Source organism: Bos taurus, chromosome X (assembly GCF_002263795.3).
Source record: "Bos taurus isolate L1 Dominette 01449 registration number 42190680 breed Hereford chromosome X, ARS-UCD2.0, whole genome shotgun sequence".
In the NCBI taxonomy this organism is placed as follows: domain Eukaryota; kingdom Metazoa; phylum Chordata; class Mammalia; order Artiodactyla; family Bovidae; genus Bos; species Bos taurus.
Genome location: NC_037357.1, coordinates 76,575,321 through 76,593,942, shown reverse-complemented (window position 1 = coordinate 76,593,942; position 18,622 = coordinate 76,575,321). Strand labels below are relative to the sequence as shown.

The 18,622-nt window shown below is 40.0% G+C and overlaps 1 protein-coding gene and 1 pseudogene across 1 annotated transcript in view; both read left to right on the top strand.

Moving 5' to 3' along the window:
- SLC16A2 (solute carrier family 16 member 2) overlaps positions 1–18,622 on the top strand; it is a 132,313-nt gene that overhangs the window by 87,915 nt on the left and 25,776 nt on the right.
- On the top strand, positions 7,419–7,533 carry LOC112445209 (uncharacterized; annotated as a pseudogene).

Sequence of the window (18,622 nt, the reverse complement as noted above, 5' to 3'; positions counted from 1 at the left end):
TCAATGTATGTCATTCACAAGACAATTACAAGATTAATAGGGTCTACATTGGAGATGTTTTCTGAATGACAGCTCCTGCCAAGTTGTCCTTCTGACCATTTCCCACAATGTGGTCCCTGACACTGAACACTACTAGTTGAGCCAATCCAGAGCTTCCCAAACTCGACAGTGCCCTTGAATTACCTAGATGGTGCTATATGCAGCCAGACAAGTATGGTCCTCAGGCTGGTATTTGGGATCACTGGACAAGCTCCCTTTATATGTGTATTAGCTTCCTACTTGGATTGGCTAGACCTTTGGCTTGAATTGCTTCATAGCCACTTCAGGCTCTGGTATGAAGCCAAAACCCTGGCAGGTTCTTTGACAGTGTTCATTTCATGACTGAAGACCAGGATAGAAATGTGCTTGTAACTCTGCCTGTATTCCTGTCCGCTCCATACCCTCTTTAGAGATAACACATGCGTGCGTGCTAAGTTGCTTTTCATGGCCAATTCTTTGCAACCCTATGGCCTGCAGCCCACCAGGCTTCTCTGTCCGTGGGATTCTCCAGGCAAGAATACTAGAGTGGGTTGCCGTGCCCTCCTCCAGGGGATCTTCCAGACCCAGAGACTGAACCTGCATCTCTTATGTCTCCTGCACTGGCAGGCAGGTTCTTTACCATTAGCACCACCAACTCAGAGCCTCTACAAAAAGAAACTCCAAGCCTTCAAGACCCTAACATTACCCTCTACCTCTACCCAAATTATATGATTTTTTTTTAACTTCTCTTGTCCTATCCCTTCAAACCCCTGCCATTCTCTTCAGTAACCTCATTTATGTGTCAGCGATCTTTGTCCACACCCTGAGAGCTCCACATATCCAGTTAAAAGGAAACAGGGAGTATATTGGCTTTCTTTTATCTGATTCTCTTTTGACCCACAGTGCTTTCCTTGCTGCCTTGTGGGCACACACATAGGTATTCAAGTGAAACAAGCCCAGACTTGAGAGTTAAGAACTTCAAGGAATTTCTCTGCTCCTGGTACAGCAGGAAATCTGGGGCAAGTTATTTGCTTTCTTTGCACCTTGGTTACCTCATCTATAGATCAGGTACCATGAAACAATGAAAGATTAAACTCTGACCTTGCTGATAGATGGCATGTTCACCTGATCTGTGGCATTCCAAGTATATGGTGACCACAGGGTGCCTGCAATGTAGTGCCAATGGCTGGGAAGTGAATAAGGGAGTGAACACTAGGCTGAGGGTCAGAAGGCCCAAATTAGGCCCCTTTCTATTACTAGCTTGTTTTGTGTCCTTGGGCAAGCCACTCAAGCTCTCTGGCTTCATTTTCTTCCTTTTGTAAAATAGGGTTATGTACCTTAGCATAGTAGCTAAGAGCAAGGGCTTTAAAGTCAGATAGACCTGGGTTGGTGTCCCAGCTCTACCACTTACTAGCAATGTGCTAGTCTAGTCACCAAATCCCTTTTGGTCTGTTTACTTATTTGTGCTTAGTAGATCAGTCTTGTCCGACTCTGTGACCCCATGGACCATAGACCACAAAGCTCCTCTGTCCATGAGGATTCTCCAGGCAAGAATACTGGAGTGGGTTGCCATGCCCTCCTCCAGGGGATCTTCCCAACCTAGGGATCAAACCCAGGTCTCCTGCATTGCAGATGGATTCTTTACTGTCTGAGCCACCAGGGAAAGTAAATGGGCGCACTAACAGTATTCACTTGATGAGGTTGTTATGAAGATTAAATGAGATGACATAGCTAATATACATAAGGAATTTAACCTAGTGCCTGCCACATAGTAAGTACTATACAAGTGTCAGCTATTACTACTACTACTATGAAGAAAAGGAAGACTTGGGGGAGGACATTTGCTGGCTTATCTATATCAGGTTATTATATACTTGCTGTGAGGATGTAATGATATAAGTGCTGGAAAAGGGTTTGGAACATAAAAGAACTTTTCAAAAGTGAGGTGATATTGCAATTAAAACACAAAGGTGTTAGGTCCTCTTGCTGCCAAGAGGTTTATCTTGAGTATGTGAGATCTGGCTTGCTCAGTGGTGGCATGAAGGGCTATTTCCTTTCCCTCCTACATACCTATCCTTGCCATTATGATGATTTATTCCTCCTGGCAGACTGAATTAGAAGAGGAGATTTGAAACTCTGCTGAGGGTCTGGCTTTTAGTTGCTGCTGCTGCATTTCAAATTTTGGAGTGTGCTGGAACCCATGGGATGCCATGAAGACTCACTGCTCTGAGCAGTCATTAACTTCCACACACAAGGATCAGTTGCATAATGACCATTCAATAAATCTGGGCTGGTTAAAGAAGAGATATATGTGTCTGGGTGTGGGATTCCCTTCAGTAGCAGCCTGAGAGAAGTGACTGTCTTCATCTGCTGTCTCTAGGACACTATTTAATTTCTATTAGTACATGACAGGTCTCTCTTTTTTAATTAATTTATTGTTAATTGAAGGATAATTGCTTTACAGTATTGTGTTGGTTTCTACCAAACATCAACACGAATCAGCCGTAGATTTACACATGTCCCCTCCCACTTGAATATCCCTCCCACCTCCCTCCCCATCCTACCTTTCTAGGTTGTTACCCCCAATTTGAGTTCCTTGAGTCATACAGAAAATTCCCATTGGCAATCTATTTTATATATGGTAACATATGTTTCCATGTTACTCTCTCCATGCATCCCACATTCTCCTTCCTCCCCCCGACCAGCCATGTGCATAAATCTGTTCTCAATGTCTGTGTCTCCACTGTTGCTCTGCAAACAGGTTCATCAGTACCATCTTTCTAGATTCCATATATATGCATTAATATATGATAATTGCTTTTCTCTTTCTTACTTCACTCTGTATAATAGGCTCTAGGTTCATTCACCTGATTAGGACTGACTCAAATGTGTGCCTTTTTATGGCTAAGTAATATTCCATTGCATATATGTACCACAGCTTCTTTATGCATTCATCTGTTGATGACATCTAGGTTGCTTCTATGTCCTAGCTATTGTAAATAGAACTGCAATAAACATTGGTGTATATGTGTCTTTTTCAATTTTGGTTTCCTCAGGGTATATGCCTAGTAGTGGGATTGCTGGGTGATTTGGTGGTTTTATTCCTAGTTTTTAAAGAATCTTCATACTGTTTTCCATAGTGGCTGTAACAATTTACATTCCCACCAACAGTGCAAGAGGGTTCCCTTTTCTCCACACCCTCTCCAGCATTTATTGTTTGTAGAATTTTTGATGATGGATATTCTGACCAATGTGAGGTGATATCTCATTATAGTTTTTATTTGCATTTCTCTAATAATGAGCAATATTGAGCATCTTTTCATGTGTTTATTCATGTCAGGTATTTTATAGTACCTCACTTAATCTTCACAAAACAAACATTTAGTTGGCACTTTAAAAAAAACTTTTTATTTTGTGTTGGAGTATAGCCAATTAACAATGTTTTGATAGTTCTAGGTAAACAGCAAAGGGACTCAGCCATACATATACATGTATCCATTCTCCCCCAAACTGCCTTCCCATCCAGGCAGTAGTTGGCACTTTTATAATATCTATTTTCCAGATGAGGAAATTGAGGCTTAGAGATATGAAGAAAGTTGCTCAACATCAACCAGCAAGTAAGTAGATCTTGTTCTTAAACCCATGTCTATTTGACTTCAGAGACTGTACTCTTAACCTATACATTATAGAAAGAGTAATCCATTCCAGAATCTTCCTTGTAGTGGTACAGGTCCCAGCCTGGTTCCAGGATGGCCAGGTTGAAGCTATAGGAAATTTCTCAGTTGGGAAGAAGGTTACCAACCACTTGTGGCATGCAGGAACTTAATTTTTCTTCCTCTGTTCTTTTCCTTATTTTCTCCATCTCTTTTATAAAATACTCAATAGAAAGGGTCAGTATTCTTGGAAAAGGTACTTTACATTGAAAAATGGGTTCTACCATGTTTCCCCAGTGCCTCCCTCTGCCATCTTCTCTACCTCCCATCTCTCTGCTCTAATAAGGAATCCAGCAGTGCTAGGGATTGTCAGCAGATTCCTGTTCAGAGGCAGGAACATGGACTAATCTCAGGAGTGAGATTTACTGTGGCCTTCATACATCCTTGAAGCCATAGCAGGAGGTCCCTAACTGTGTCACTAACATTAGTGTTTATCTCAGATTTGAGGATCAAAAAATTATTGATCCTATCAGCCAGACTTCTGTTGATTGATTACCCTGTCATATGTCTCAGGCTTACCATCCAAGGTTTCCTTACTAATTACTGGACTGCAAGTATGGGGAGAGCTGCTTCTGGACACAGAGCTATCACCTGCCTACTCAAAGGAACTACCTAAACTGGCTACCTCCTTAGCTCAAGAGTGTTCTCAAAGCTGAGGGCAGAGCCCTATCTAGTTTCAGTCTCAGGGCTGGAAGTAGCTCATCATTTCAGCATTTGTTTCTTGTTCTGGCTCTGCAAAGGCACTGATGATTCTTTTTTTTTTTTTTTTAATTTATTTATTTTAATTAGAGGCTAATTACTTTACAATATTGTATTGGTTTTGCCATACATCAACATGAATCCACCACGGGTGTACACGTGTTCCCAATCCTGAACCCCCCTCCCACCTCCCTCCCCATACCATCCCTATATATGGAATTTAGAAAGATGGTAATGATAACCCTGTATGTGAGACAGCAAAAGAGACACTGATGTATAGAACAGTCTTTTGGACTCTGTGGGGGTGGGGGGGATGATTTGGGAGAATGGCACTGAAACATGTATAATATCATATAAGAAACGAATCGCCAGTTCAGGTTCGATGCAGGATAGAGGCGCTGATGATTCTTGAAAGCAAAGATTAGAAAGTCAGCCATCTGATCCCTGCTGCTTTTGCCTGGTGGTTGGACAGATCATTGGAGGCCTGTTGGGCATTGTGGTACAGTGGAAGGAGCACTAGGTTAGGAGTCCAAAGATAGGGGTTTTAGTTCTGGCTCAGCTGGTAGGCTACAGTCCATGGGGTCGCTAAGAGTCAGCCACGACTGAGCGACTTCACTTTCACTTTCATGCATTGGAGAAGGAAATGGCAACCCACTCCAATATTCTTGTCTGGAGAATCCCAGGGACAGAGGAGCCTGGTGGGCTGCCGTCTATGGGGTCGCACAGAGTCGGACACGACTGAAGCGACTTAGCAGCAGCAGCAACGGACCTACTATGTCTTCCTGAATAGTTTATGTCCTCTCTGAGCCTTGATTTCCCCATTAATGGTTTTTTAAAGCTTTATTAAGAAAGAATTAATATACAGTAAAGTGCATATATTTCAAAGATACAGTTTGACAAGTTTTGACCTGTGTACACACTCATGAAACCATCACTATGATCAAAGTAATGGACATACCCATCACCCCCAAAAGTTGTCTTGTGTCTCTTTATCTCTCTCCCACTCTACTTTTTGTCCTTCCCTAGGCAACCACTAATATGCTTTCTCTCACTATAAATTAGTCTGTAGTTTTTACAGTTTTGCATAGCTAGAGTCATATGATATGTATTTTTTGGTAAGCTCTGGCTTCTTTCAAGCCAACAAAATTGTTTCAAGCCAACAAAACTCAACAAAATTATTTTGAGATTCATCCATGTTGTTGCATGTATCATTGGTTTGGTCTTTCCAACCTTCTTACCTTCCTTCTTTCCTTCCATTATTTATTTTGAGATGGTGTTAAATTTTATTAACATGGAAAGGTTTCCAAAACATATTTAAAAATTTAAAAGCAGCTTATAAGTCACATGTACTATATATATTGTCTTTGAAACAATTATATAGATATATATACATAGAAAAATCTGGAGGAATACATATCAAGGTAAAAATACTTGTCTTCAAGTGATTGGGATTATGGAGTTCTTTTTGCCTTCCTTCTTTGTTTTTCCAATTTTTCAATTGTGAAAATATGCAGCTGTTTTTAAAAGTAAGGAAATGTTACTTTATTTTGAATAGCTTTCTTCAGGTATAATTGACATACAATAAACAACTCACATTTAAAATGTGTAAAATGAGAAGTTTTGATATATGTATACATCATTAATCCATTACCATATTCAGGATAATGAGCATATCTATCATCCTCCAAAATCCTGTTCCTAACTACAGGCAACTATTGCTCTTCTTTCTATCACTATGGATTAATATGTATTTTCTAGATATTTTTATATAAATGGAATAAAAAGTAGACATTTAAAAATTCGCCTTCTTGTGCTCACTACAGTTGTTTTGAGTTTCACCCAACCTGTTGCATATATCTGTAGTTCATCCCTTTTTCTTGCTGAGTGCCATTTCTCGATGTGGATATACCACAATGTGTTTATCTATTTACATATTGACGGACATGATTGCTTCTAGGTTTTTTTACTATTACAAATATAGTTGCTACAAATATTTATGTACAAGTCTTGATGTGCACATATGCTTTCATTTTGGAGGGTTGCTGAGTCATTGTAACTCTATATTTAACCAGTTGAGGAATTTCTAAACTGTTTTCCAAAGTTATTGCACCACTTTACAGTCCTAGCAACTATTCAACTGGAACTCAAGAGTTCCAGTTGTTCCAAATCCTCACTAACACTTGGTATGGTCAATTTAAAAAATGTTACATGTTTTAATGGGTGTGTATTGGCATCTCATTAGGTTTTAACTTGTATTTCCCTAATGACTAATGATGTTGAGCATTTTTTTCATGTGTTTGTTTACCACTCTTTGGAAAACTGTCAGTTCAAATCTTTTTGCTTATTTTCAGTCAGATTCTTTATTTTCTTGTTTTTGAAAATAAGAAATTATTCTCATGAACTCTGGAAATAAATCCTCCTTTATCAGATATATTTTTGCCAAATATTTTCTCCCAGTCTGTAGCTTGTTTTTTAATTCTCTCAAAAGTATATTTGAACCAGCACAATATTGTAAGGCAAATATCTTGCAATAAAATTTTTTTAAGTATATTTGAAGAATAAATTTAAAAATTTTGATAAAGTCAATTTTATTTATTTTTATACTTTGTGATCTTCATGCTCTATTTAAGAAATCTTTGTCTAACCAAAGTTCACTATGATTTTATCCTATGTTTTCTAGAAGTTTTATAGTTTTAATGTTACATTTAGGTCTATTATCCAATTTGAGTTAATTTTTGAGTATGGTGTGAGATATTAGTTCAACTTTGTTCTTTTCTGTGTGAATATTCAGTTGATTCAGTACCATTTGTTGAAAAATACTATCCTTCCCTATTGAGTTATTTTGACATTTTTAATTGAAAATCAACTGGCCATATATGTGTGGGCTCATTTTTGGACTCTGTTATGTTCCATTGAACAATATGTCTATCTTTATGCCCATACCATAATGTCTTAATTGCTGTAATTTTATAGTAAGTCTTAAAATCGGTCTACGGCCATACCACCCTGAACGCGCCCGATCTCGTCTGATCTCGGAAGCTAAGCAGGGTCAGGCCTGGTTAGTACTTGGATGGGAGACCGCCTGGGAATACCGGGTTAAAAAAAAAAAAAAAAAAAGTCTTAAAATCAACTCATTATATATCTTCCAAATTTGTTCTTCAATGTAAAAATTATGTTTGCAATTATATATCCTTTACATTTACAAATTAATATGAGAATCAGTGCCAGATTCTATGAAAAAAAAAACTTTGCTGGGATTTTGATTGGGATTGTATTGTGTCTATAAGACAAATTGGGGGAGAATTAATATATGAACAATATTAAGTCTTCTGATGTATGAAAAAAATATATCCCTTCATTTATTTAGGTCTTATTCAATTTAGCTCATCAAAATTCTATAATTTTCACTGTAGAGGTCAAATTTTCCACAAGTGTGTCCATTATTTTCATCAAATTTATCCATAAGTATTTCAAGTTTCTGATGGTATTGTAAATGGCATTTTTACTTCAATTTTTAATTATTCATTGCTAATATATAGAAATACAATTGTTTTTTGTATTATACCTTGTGAACTTGTTTAACTCATTTATTACTTCTACTAATAGTAGCTTTTTATTAGTCTCTAAAGTTTTCTAGATAGACAATCATATTGTCTGTAGATAGAGATAGTTGTAAAACTATGTTGCTCTTATTTATAATCTGTATGTCTTCTATTTCTTCTTGTCTTATTTCTGGAATAAATATCACTTGGTCATTATTTTTATCCTTTTTATATATTGTTGGATTCAATTTACTAAAATGTTGTTAAGAATTTTACAACTGTGTTTATGAGGGATAATTCATTTGAAGTTTTCTTTCTTGTGATGTCTTTATCTGGTTATGGTATTAGGTTAACACTGGGCTCATAGAATGAGTTGTAAAGTATTGCCTCCTGTTTTATTTTTTGTAAGAGTTTGTGTTGGCTTATTATTATTTCTTCCTTAAATGTTTGTAATTCACCAGTGAAGCCATCTTGGTTAACCGTCTATGATTCTTTTTTTTTTAAATATAAATTTATTTATTTTAATTGGAGGCTAGTTACTTTACAATATTGTATTGGTTTTGCCATACATGCCCTCTATGATTCTTGAGGGCCCTTTCATTTTTAACACTTTGCAGTTCTAGTAAGATGCTTACCGTCAATCTTCACATTTTAGATATGTGCATCTCTCTGTCTCCTTATTTTCTGTTACTGACTCCTGCCTCCTTTCCATACTCTATCAGGTGAATTCATGTCTGATAATCAGAGTTTCTAGGTGCTAACCAGCCCCCTCAGATAAAACTGATGAAACTGTTTCAGTCTGTAGTTCCTCTAAAGCACTGATGATTTGGGTTTAAGAACCACCACTCATATGCATTAGCCATTAGAGTAGATAACTGACCACTGTCCTACACCAGTGGTTGCCAAATCAGTAGCCATAAGACATTAAGTAAAACCTGTCATCCCTTAAGGACTGAGACAGAAGTTAGAAAGACTGCCTTTTCAGACCTTATGTGGGTACTTCCAAGTGAGTCTCTCCGGGCTTCAGTCTATTTGTAAAATTAGAAACTTGATTTCTAGATCTTCTGATTCCAAAAATGGAAGTAAATAAACAGCAGCAGCACAGAGAAGGAGGTTAAATACAGTAATAAGAGGGTAGTAAGACAACTTATGTTTTCAGTGATTATTTGACTTTACAAGTTTTGACATTCAAAAGTAGGTAGCCCATCAAAGTTGGCATGTTTTAAGACAAAGCGTGGAAGGTTAAAAATGGGGTTTGTTTAGATGATGAATGCTTGGAAAAGAATGTTTTCCAGTACTGCTGTGCCAACCAAGAAAAACATTATCACATTCTAACGAAGAGAAAAAATAAAAAATGCCAGGACAAATATGAAAACACTTATGGGATTTTTAAATAAAGGCTTGTTACAGATCTGGAGAAGAGTTCTAGACACAGTGGATGGTGAGTAGCTATCAAAGTAAATGGACTTAGATAGGCTGAAAGCTGGAAGTAAAAGCTTCTCAATATAATGTTTATCAGAATATGGAAAAAGGTTTGGAATCAGCTTTCCTGAACAAGAGCATTACATTTATTCCCTGGAAAAATAGCTACCTAGCACTTAACTCTAAGCTCTGTACAAGGCTAAAGAAACAGAAAATGAAGCTCAGTTGAAGGTCACTCTCTAGTCAGCCACAGAGAGAATGATGGGCAGGGCTCCTGCCATCTCATTCCCTAAGGAAGACCAAAGTGTTGCATTTTTTTCTTTACAACACCCTAGCTGATCCCTAAAGTGCTTTTATTTGCATCCTTTTAAATGTATTCCACCAGTGCTTTCAGTCATCTTACTAAGGTGTGCTGATCACCTGGCTAGATGTGCCAGCATACCATCAGCACAGTCCTGAGCTACCTGCCACCAACCCCACATGGTCCCCATGCCCTATCTATGCCATTCCTACTAGGCTCACTTATCACAACTAGGTTTAGTCTCTTTACTATGTTCTTGGGACTCTAAATAACAGTGGAGATGGGGCAGAAGCAGGAATATTTCTGGCAACAGAGACTCCAATTCATAGTGACATTTTCTCCACTTAGCATTGGGTACTACAGTAACTGAGTACTAAGAAATTGGGTACTAAGCAAGCCTCAGAGTGTGGCCTCCTAATACTGTTTGCTAGTCTTTCATCATACTGTTCACCTTGTCCTGAAGCAGGGGCTCTTAAATGGGGACAGCTTTGCCCTCATGTCACCCCCCTTCACCTTTCTCTCTCATCCACCCTTACCCAGCTTTGCCTTTTCTTTGGCCTTGCTCCATCATTCCCTCATTTGAGCTTTTGTTAGTTCCCTCACAGTAACAGGAATTTGTGAAAGCCTGTAATTTATTTGGAGAGTTTGGCTCTTAGAATACCCTCTCCCCCTTTCCAACTCAGAGGGAGAGCTCAGAGAGTTTGGCTTTTGGCAGCCAAGGAGTGGGGAATCTGGTCTCACATTAGAGTTCTTTTCTGAGCAGCCTCCCTGTATTTCAAAGACTTTAGCCTGTGAGCCTGGGTAAGGAGCCAGAGCACTAATTGGGCACTTGAGTGAAAAGACTTTGAATATAAGGAAACTTGAGGGCCAATAGGTCCAGAATGGAGCTGGAGAGGCCAGGGTTCTGCTTTTGCACTGCCCAGGCTCAACAGAAACCCAGCTGGCAATGGGTGCTTAGAGGAAAAAAAGAGGGAGTGCCTAATGAATACAGACATTGTATTCACTTCAGGTACAGAGCTTTTGGGGGCCAACTTTTTGGGAGTACTTAACTCACTTAAGGGTAGTACTTGAAGCTGAAGAGAACTCTGGGACTCATTGGCAGAAAATTGTGAATGATAGGTTTGTACATATTTCATCCTTAAAGTCCTGGGCTACGTTGGACAGAAAGTTTATTAGTCAGAAATTAGGCACTTGCTTAGCACTTAGGACAGTTGCTCAGTGGAAAAAAATGCTTTCTGCCTAATAGAACACTGTGGGGTGTTATCTCTGATTTTGCCAAGTCTTTTTATAAAGACCCTCTTTATAAATGACCCTTTATAAATATAAAGACCCTTTTTATAATGACCCTCTATATCTCCCATTAAAATTTATTTTTCACCCTTTGAACTCTCCCACATCTCAACTACTTCATCAAAAATACTTCTTTGTCTACCTCATGAGAGCAAGGGTAATATGTGTGTGTGTGAGTTGCTCAGTTGTGTCCGACTCTTTGTGACCACATGGACTGTAAACCCACCAGGCTCCTCCATCCATGGAATTCTCCAGGCAAGAATACTGGAGTGGGTTGCCATTCCTTTATCCAGGGGATCTCCCCAACTCAGGGACTGAACACAAGTCTCCTGCATTGCAGGCAGATTCTTCCTGTCTGAGCCACCAGGAAAGCCCAGGGGTAATATGTGGGACAAAAAAACTCTCTAGCTTTGATTCAAGGACTGTCAAGCATTCTAGAAAACCTCTACATGTCTTGTATTTTCCAAAAAAGGAAACTAAGTGCAAGAAAGATAAAGAATAACTGATAGCACTCTTTTATCATCAGCACGGTTATAATTATCATTATTTGTATTATCACTATTGGTTCTTTTTTTTAAATATAGTCATCCCTTGATTGTTTTTTGCTTATAAAATTTCCTCTGATAACTTTTCTTGCTAACAATTATGCTATTTTTCTTCAGTCATTAATCTAGCTATTAAATTACCTTTTTTATCTGGCGGCCCTTCCCCTGTCTGCTGTGCTGAGTGCATCTGACTGCACTCGTGGCCGGGAGAAGGTGGGCATATCTCTCCCAGGCATGTCACTGGGGGCCTGAGTGAGTCTTCTGCCTCTGATTAAGTTCTGTTTGCTGTCATCCATTCTCTGGGGAGTCAGCTATCCAGAGCTCTGGTCTGTGTTGATGGTGCTGTAGGTCCTCTGGCTGTGTTCTCCACAAACATTTCATGTGGTCTCCATTTCTGGGAGCTCAAATCACAGCTACATTTTTTACCCCTCCAAGCTCTGTGAAAGACTAAGGGGCGTGGAGTCTGGTATCATTTTCCTGCCTCATCCAGGATGGGTGGGTGGCCAAGTTGGGGGACAGAAGTGGCCCAAGATCCCTGCCCCTTCCTTCTTAGTAAGCCATTGTCCGAGCAAGCGCCTGGCTATGGGGTGAACTTGGGGGAGAGTATGTTCTCTTGATCACTTGTGGGGAGATCTCCTGAGACAGAGAGATCCAGTAGTGAGCAAGAGAAGGAGGAGACATGTGGAGACAGAGGCCACTGTGTCACAGTATCCTGCAGAGGATTCTTCATGGTGGGCAACCAGGGAAGGACATCAGATCAGATCAGATCAGTCGCTCAGTCTTGTCGGACTCTTTGCGACCCCATGAATAGCAGCATGCCAGGCCTCCCTGTCCATCACCAACTCCTGGAGTTCACTCAGACTCATGTCCATCGAGTCAGTGATGCCATCCAGCCATCTCATTCTCTGTCATCCCCTTCTCCTCCTGCCCCCAATCCCTCCCAGCATCAGAGTCTTTTCCAATGAGTCAACTCCTCACATGAGGTGGCCAAAGTACTGGAGTTTCAGCTTTAGCATCATTCCTTCTAAAGAAATCCCAGGGCTGATCTCCTTCAGAATGGACTGGTTGGATCTCCTTGCAGTCCAAGGGACTCGCAAGAGTCTTCTCCAACACCACAGTTCAAAAGCATCAATTCTTCGGCACTCAGCCTTCTTCACAGTCCAACTCTCACATCCGTACATGACCACAGGAAAAACCATAGCCTTGACTAGACGAACCTTTGCTGGCAAAGTAATGTCTCTGCTTTTCAATATGCTATCTAGGTTGGTCATAACTTTTCTTCCAAGGAGTAAGCGTCTTTTAATTTCATGGTTGCAGTCACCATCTGCAGTGATTTTGGAGCCCAAAAAATGAAGTCTGACACTGTTTCCACTGTTTCCCCATCTATTTGCCATGAAGTGATGGGACCAGATGCCATGATCTTCATTTTTTGAATGTTGAGCTTTAAGCCAACTTTTTCACTTTCCACTTTCACCTTCATCAAGAGGCTTTTTAGTTCCTCTTCACTTTCTGCCATAAGAGTGGTGTCATCTGCATATCTAAGGTTATTGATATTTCTCCCAGCAATCTTAATTCCAGCTTGTGTTTCTTCCAGTCCAGCGTTTCTCATGATGTTCTCTGCATATAAGTTAAATAAACAGGGTGACAATATACAGCCTTGACAAACTCCTTTCCCGATTTGGAACCAGTCTGTTGTTCCATGTCCAGTTCTAACTGTTGCTTCCTGACCTGCATACAAATTTCTCAAGAGGCAGATCAGGTGGTCTGGTATTCCCATCTCTTTCAGAATTTTCCACAGTTTCTTGTGATCCACACAGTCAAAGGCTTTGGCATAGTCAATAAAGCAGAAATAAATGTTTTTCTGGAACTCTCTTGCTTTTTCCATGATCCAGTGGATGTTGGCAATTTGATCTCTGGTTCCTCTGCCTTTTCTAAAACCAGCTTGAACATCAGGAAGTTCACGGTTCACATATAGCTGAAGCCTGGCTTGGAGAATTTTAAGCATTACTTTACTAGCATGTGAAATGAGTGCAATTGTGCAGTAGTTTGAGCATTCTTTGGCATTGCCTTTCTTTGGGATTGGAATGAAAACTGACATTTTCCAGTCCTGTGGCCACTGCCGAGTTTTCCAAATTTGCTGGCATATTGAGTGCAGCACTTTCACAGCATCATCTTTCAGGATTTGGAATGGGCATAGTCATTAGTGCATCCTGGGGCTGGCACAAGCTGGGTTTTCTCCTGGGGCCATTGCTCCCTTCCAGGACTGCTTCTTTGGTTGAATTACTTGGGGCATGAGGGCTTAGGATAGACTGTTCTGAGGAGGAAAGGAGACCCAGCTATGTGGCAATGGGGTGAGCACTGTCAGCCTGGTTTTCAGGTGGCCTTCTTGTCCTGTTGGCTCTCAGTAGGTGCCCCAAGGGGATAAGAAGGACCTTGTCCAGCCTTGAACATCCTTGGGATGCTTGAGCCCCTGACTCATATGTTCTTAGCCAAGGAAAAGATTTGTCATCTCCAGGCCACTGAGATGGTTCTTCCCCTGCCCCTAAGGACCAGTCTGACCCTCCTGTCATGGCTTGTCCTATCATGCCTTCGGGAGCTGAGCAGGTGATCCTGCAGTTCTGCTCTGTTTCATTTCTCTCCAGTTAGCCACATTCTTGTTCCCTGCTGCCCTGCCCCTCCTCATTGGGTGCTTGGGCTGTGTGTGTGTGATGTTTCTTTCCTTCATGGCAAGCCAACCGTGTATTGAGGATTCACCATGTGCTGTGTGTGGCTCAGAAAGCCCATCCTGTGGTCCCTGTACTCTGAACCATGAGGGCAGGGAGGGAGCTGTTCCATTCAAGGCAGAAGGACTAGATGGCCCTCTTGCAAATGGAATTCTGCCTCTTCAAGAATGCAATGTGAAGTTCCCTGCATCTATTGGTAATACAAGGATTTCACATTTTTTAGAACTATGGTGAGCATATGTATGTACTTTTTTAGAATTGGTACTAGAAATTGGTGGCTTCCTAGGTGGTGCTAGTGGTAAATAACCTGCCTACCAATGCAGGAAACATAATGAGGTGTGGGTTCGATCCCTGTGTCAGGAAGATCTGCTGGAAGAGGGCATGGCAACCTATTCTAGTATTCATGCCTGGAGAATCCCATAGACAGAGGAACCTGGTGGGCTACCATCCACAGGGTCTCAAAGAGTCGGACACGACTGAAGCAACTTAGCATGTACACACACACTAGAAGTTGAGGGGCTTCCCTGGCAACTCAGTGGTAAAGAACTCAACCGCCAATGCAGGAGACACAGGTTCAGTCTCTGGATCAGGAGGATCCCCTGGAGTAAGAAATGGCAACCCACTCCAGGATTTTTGCCTGGGAAATCCCATGGACAGAGGAGCCTGGCAGGCTACAGTCCATGTGGTCACAAAGAGTTGGACATGACTGAGTGACTGAGCACATACACATACATCCTTAATCTAGCAACTTTTCTTTTCACTTAGAATGTCTGACCTCTCTGAAAATCTTCAAATAAAAATTTTATTCTGGTCTTAAACCATGTGATTTATACATTTTTGTGCATGCGTGGGTGCACAGTCATATGTGACTCTTTGCAACCCCATGAACTGTAGCCCAGCAGGCTCTTCTGTCCATGGGATTTTCCTGAAAAGAATACTAGAGTGGGCTGCCATTTCCTCCTCCAGGGATTTTTCCTGACCCAGGGAATGCTCTATGTAAAAAGTATCCCCTATTCTACTGTGAGATCCTTGACCACAAAGACCATATGTCACTTATTTAGCACCCTCAGTGCTGTAGGATAGCTATGTGTTTGGGCCAGAGAGGATGTTAAATAACTGTTAAACAGATGAATAGCTTCATTTTAAAATGTACGTTTAGCATCAAAAGCTATATCAAAGTAATTTTCCCTATTATACCTCCCATGAAGTGTGGCTAAAAGCACTGGCCATTAAATATAAAACACATATAAGAAGACTGAAAGGTAAAGAGAAGAAAGCTGATGGACTAAGTATCTCAAGACTCAAGGAACAACACAGTGGTGAATTAACTGTGTTTTGTTTTTGGTTTTGGTTTTTTTTGCCTCATATATCTTATACAGGGAGCTGAGGAAACTTACAACTGGGAAATGCCAATACGGACAGATAAAATGAGCACCAAGAAAATCCTGATTTCTCTAACCAAAAGACCAAGAAAGGAGCAGCCTAGCAAGACAGAAAAGTTTTAGACAATAGCCACTCTACTCCAACCAAACACCATGGGGAAAAATGTGTCTCTTCTGACCTTTACCAAAAAGGCCTAATAAGGAAACTCGACTTATAAAGTCACCCAGTTGTAACAAGGTGCCCTAATCTGTCCCTCTACCATTCCAAGGTAGTATTAGAGAAAACTGAGTAGGGAGCCAGAAATTTCATTCCCTCTTAGTGGCAACAAGGCCTATTCCTAAAACACTGTGTCAGTGGAGACCATGCAGGGAGACTGGACATTCACCCTTGCTAGACTGTAACCTCCAGTTCTCCCCCCACTTCTGAAGAGGTACAAAGATGGTGTCAGTGAATGCCAAGTAGGAAACTAAGACATTTAGCATCACTCAGTATACGATCCGTTGAAGCAACATGGAAAATAATAAGAAAAGACTCTTACCTCTCACAACCAGTTAAGTATCAGAGGAAGACAAGTGGGGATCTTGAACACCAACCCCTGCTCACCATAACAATGCACCTATCCTCCCCATGGTATCCATGGAGGCTAAACAGGGAACCTGGACTTCCATCCCCATCTCTTCCACCCTATCTAGAAATAATGAGGAGATACCTTGCTGGCACACTGTCATAGTAGGCCTACTAAAACACAAGGTTTAAGTAAGACATGAAGCCTTATGATATTCAAAATGCCCAAGGTACAACAGATAAACCACTTGTCACACCAAAGATTAAGAAAATCTCAACTTCAATGAGAAAAGAAAATTAACTGCCACCAACACTAAGATGACACAGATGTTGAAATTATTTGACAAACATTTTAAATATAAATTTTGTTCATGACAAGCATTTTAAAGCACCCACTATTAAAATGCTTTAATAAGCAATTACAATCATACTTGAGATGAGTGAAACAATACTAAGTCTCAGCAACTAAATAGAGAATATAAAGAAGAAACAATGGAAATTTTAGAACTAAAACATAGAACTGAAATAATGATAATTTTAAAAATTTCACTGGATGAGTTCCATTAAATAATGGAGAGGGCAGAGGAAAGAATGAGTAAACTTGAAGATAGAACAATAAAAATAATCTAATGTGAACAAGAGGGGGAAATAAATTTTTAAAAAATGAACAGAGCATCAGAGAACTGTGGTCCTATAACAAAAGATGTAATGTTCCTGTCATCATAAGAGTGCTGGATGGAGAGGAGAAAGAAGGTGCAGCTGAAAAATTACTCAGAGAAATAATGGCTGAAAATCTCCCAAATTTGACAAAAGACAAACCTACAGTATTAAGAAGCTAATGAACTACAAAGAGGATGAACTCAAAGAAATCTATGCCAAAACACATCAGAGTCAAAGTTCTGAAATATAAACACACACTAATTTTGAAAATATTGAGAGAGAAGTGATACCCTAATTAAGGGAAAAGCCATCAAATGATAGTGGATTTCTCATAAACAAAACAAAACAAAACACAGAGGGCAGAAGTAAGAAGTGATAAAACATTTTTCAAGCTCTAAAAGAAAAAACTGTCAACTCGGAATTGCATATCCAGTCAAACTGTGCTTCAGGAAAGGAGGAGGAAATCTAGGCATTTTCAAATGAATGAATACCAAGAGAATTTGTCACCAGCAGACCTACCTTTAAGGAATGGCCACCAGCAGACCTACCTTTAAAGAATGGCCAAAGGAATTTCTCCAAACAGAAAGGAAACAATAGAAAATGGAATCTTGGATCATCAAGAAGGAAGAAAGAACTCTCTGCAACCTCATGAACTCTGTCACATCAGGTTCCTCTGTCCTCCACTCTCTCCTAGACTTTGCTCAAATTCATGTCCATTGAGTCAGTAATGTTTCTAGCCATCTCATCCTCTGCTGCCCGCTTCTCCTTTTGTCTTCAATCTTTCCCAGCATCAGGGTCTTTTCCAGTGAGTTGGCTCTTCACATCAGATGGCCAAAGTATTGGAGCTTCAGCATCAGTCCTTCCAATGAGTATTCAGGGTTGATTTCCTTTAGGATTGACTGGTTTGATATTGCAGTCCAAGGGACTCTCAAGAGTCTTCTCCAGCACCACAATTCAAAAGCATCAATTCTTCATCACTCAACCTTCCTTATGGTCCAACTCTCACAAATCAATGATTGTCCTTGCAAATGGTCTAAATACATTAAATAAAAAACAGAGATTGGCAGGAAAAAAAATACCCCAACCATAAGCTGTCTACAAGTAACTTCAAATATATATCTCCAGGGAATCATGCTGGGTGAAAAAGCCAGTTTCAAAAAGTCACAGATTATATGACTCAATTTATATCTTTCATGAAATACTATTATAGTATAAACACTAAGTGTTTAGTTCTTTGAAAGTGAAAGTGTTAGTTGCTCAGTCATGTCTGACTCTTTGCAATCCCAAGGACTATAGCCTGCCAGGCTCCTCTGTGCATGGAATTCTCCAGGCAAGAATACTGGAGTGGGTGGCCATTCCCTTCTCCAGGAGACATTGCAGGCAGATTCTTTACCATCAGAGCCACTAGGGAAGCCCTTAAATATAAAGCACAAAACTCTAAAACTCCTAGAAAATAACTTAGGGTAAACTTCGATGACCATGGGTTTGATTACAGCTTTTTAGGTTCAAGACCAAGTCGTAATCCATGAAAGAAATAACCAGACTTCATCAAAATTTAAAACTTCTGCTCTGCAAAAGACAATGTCAAGAGAATGAGAAGCTAAGCCACAGACGGAGAGAAAATATTTGCAAAAGACATATCTGATAAAGGACTGTTATCCAAAATGTACAAAGACCTCCTGAGACTCAGCAATGAGAAAATGATCAACCCAGTTTAAAAAAAAAAAAAAATGGCCCAAAGACGTTAACAGACAGCTCATCA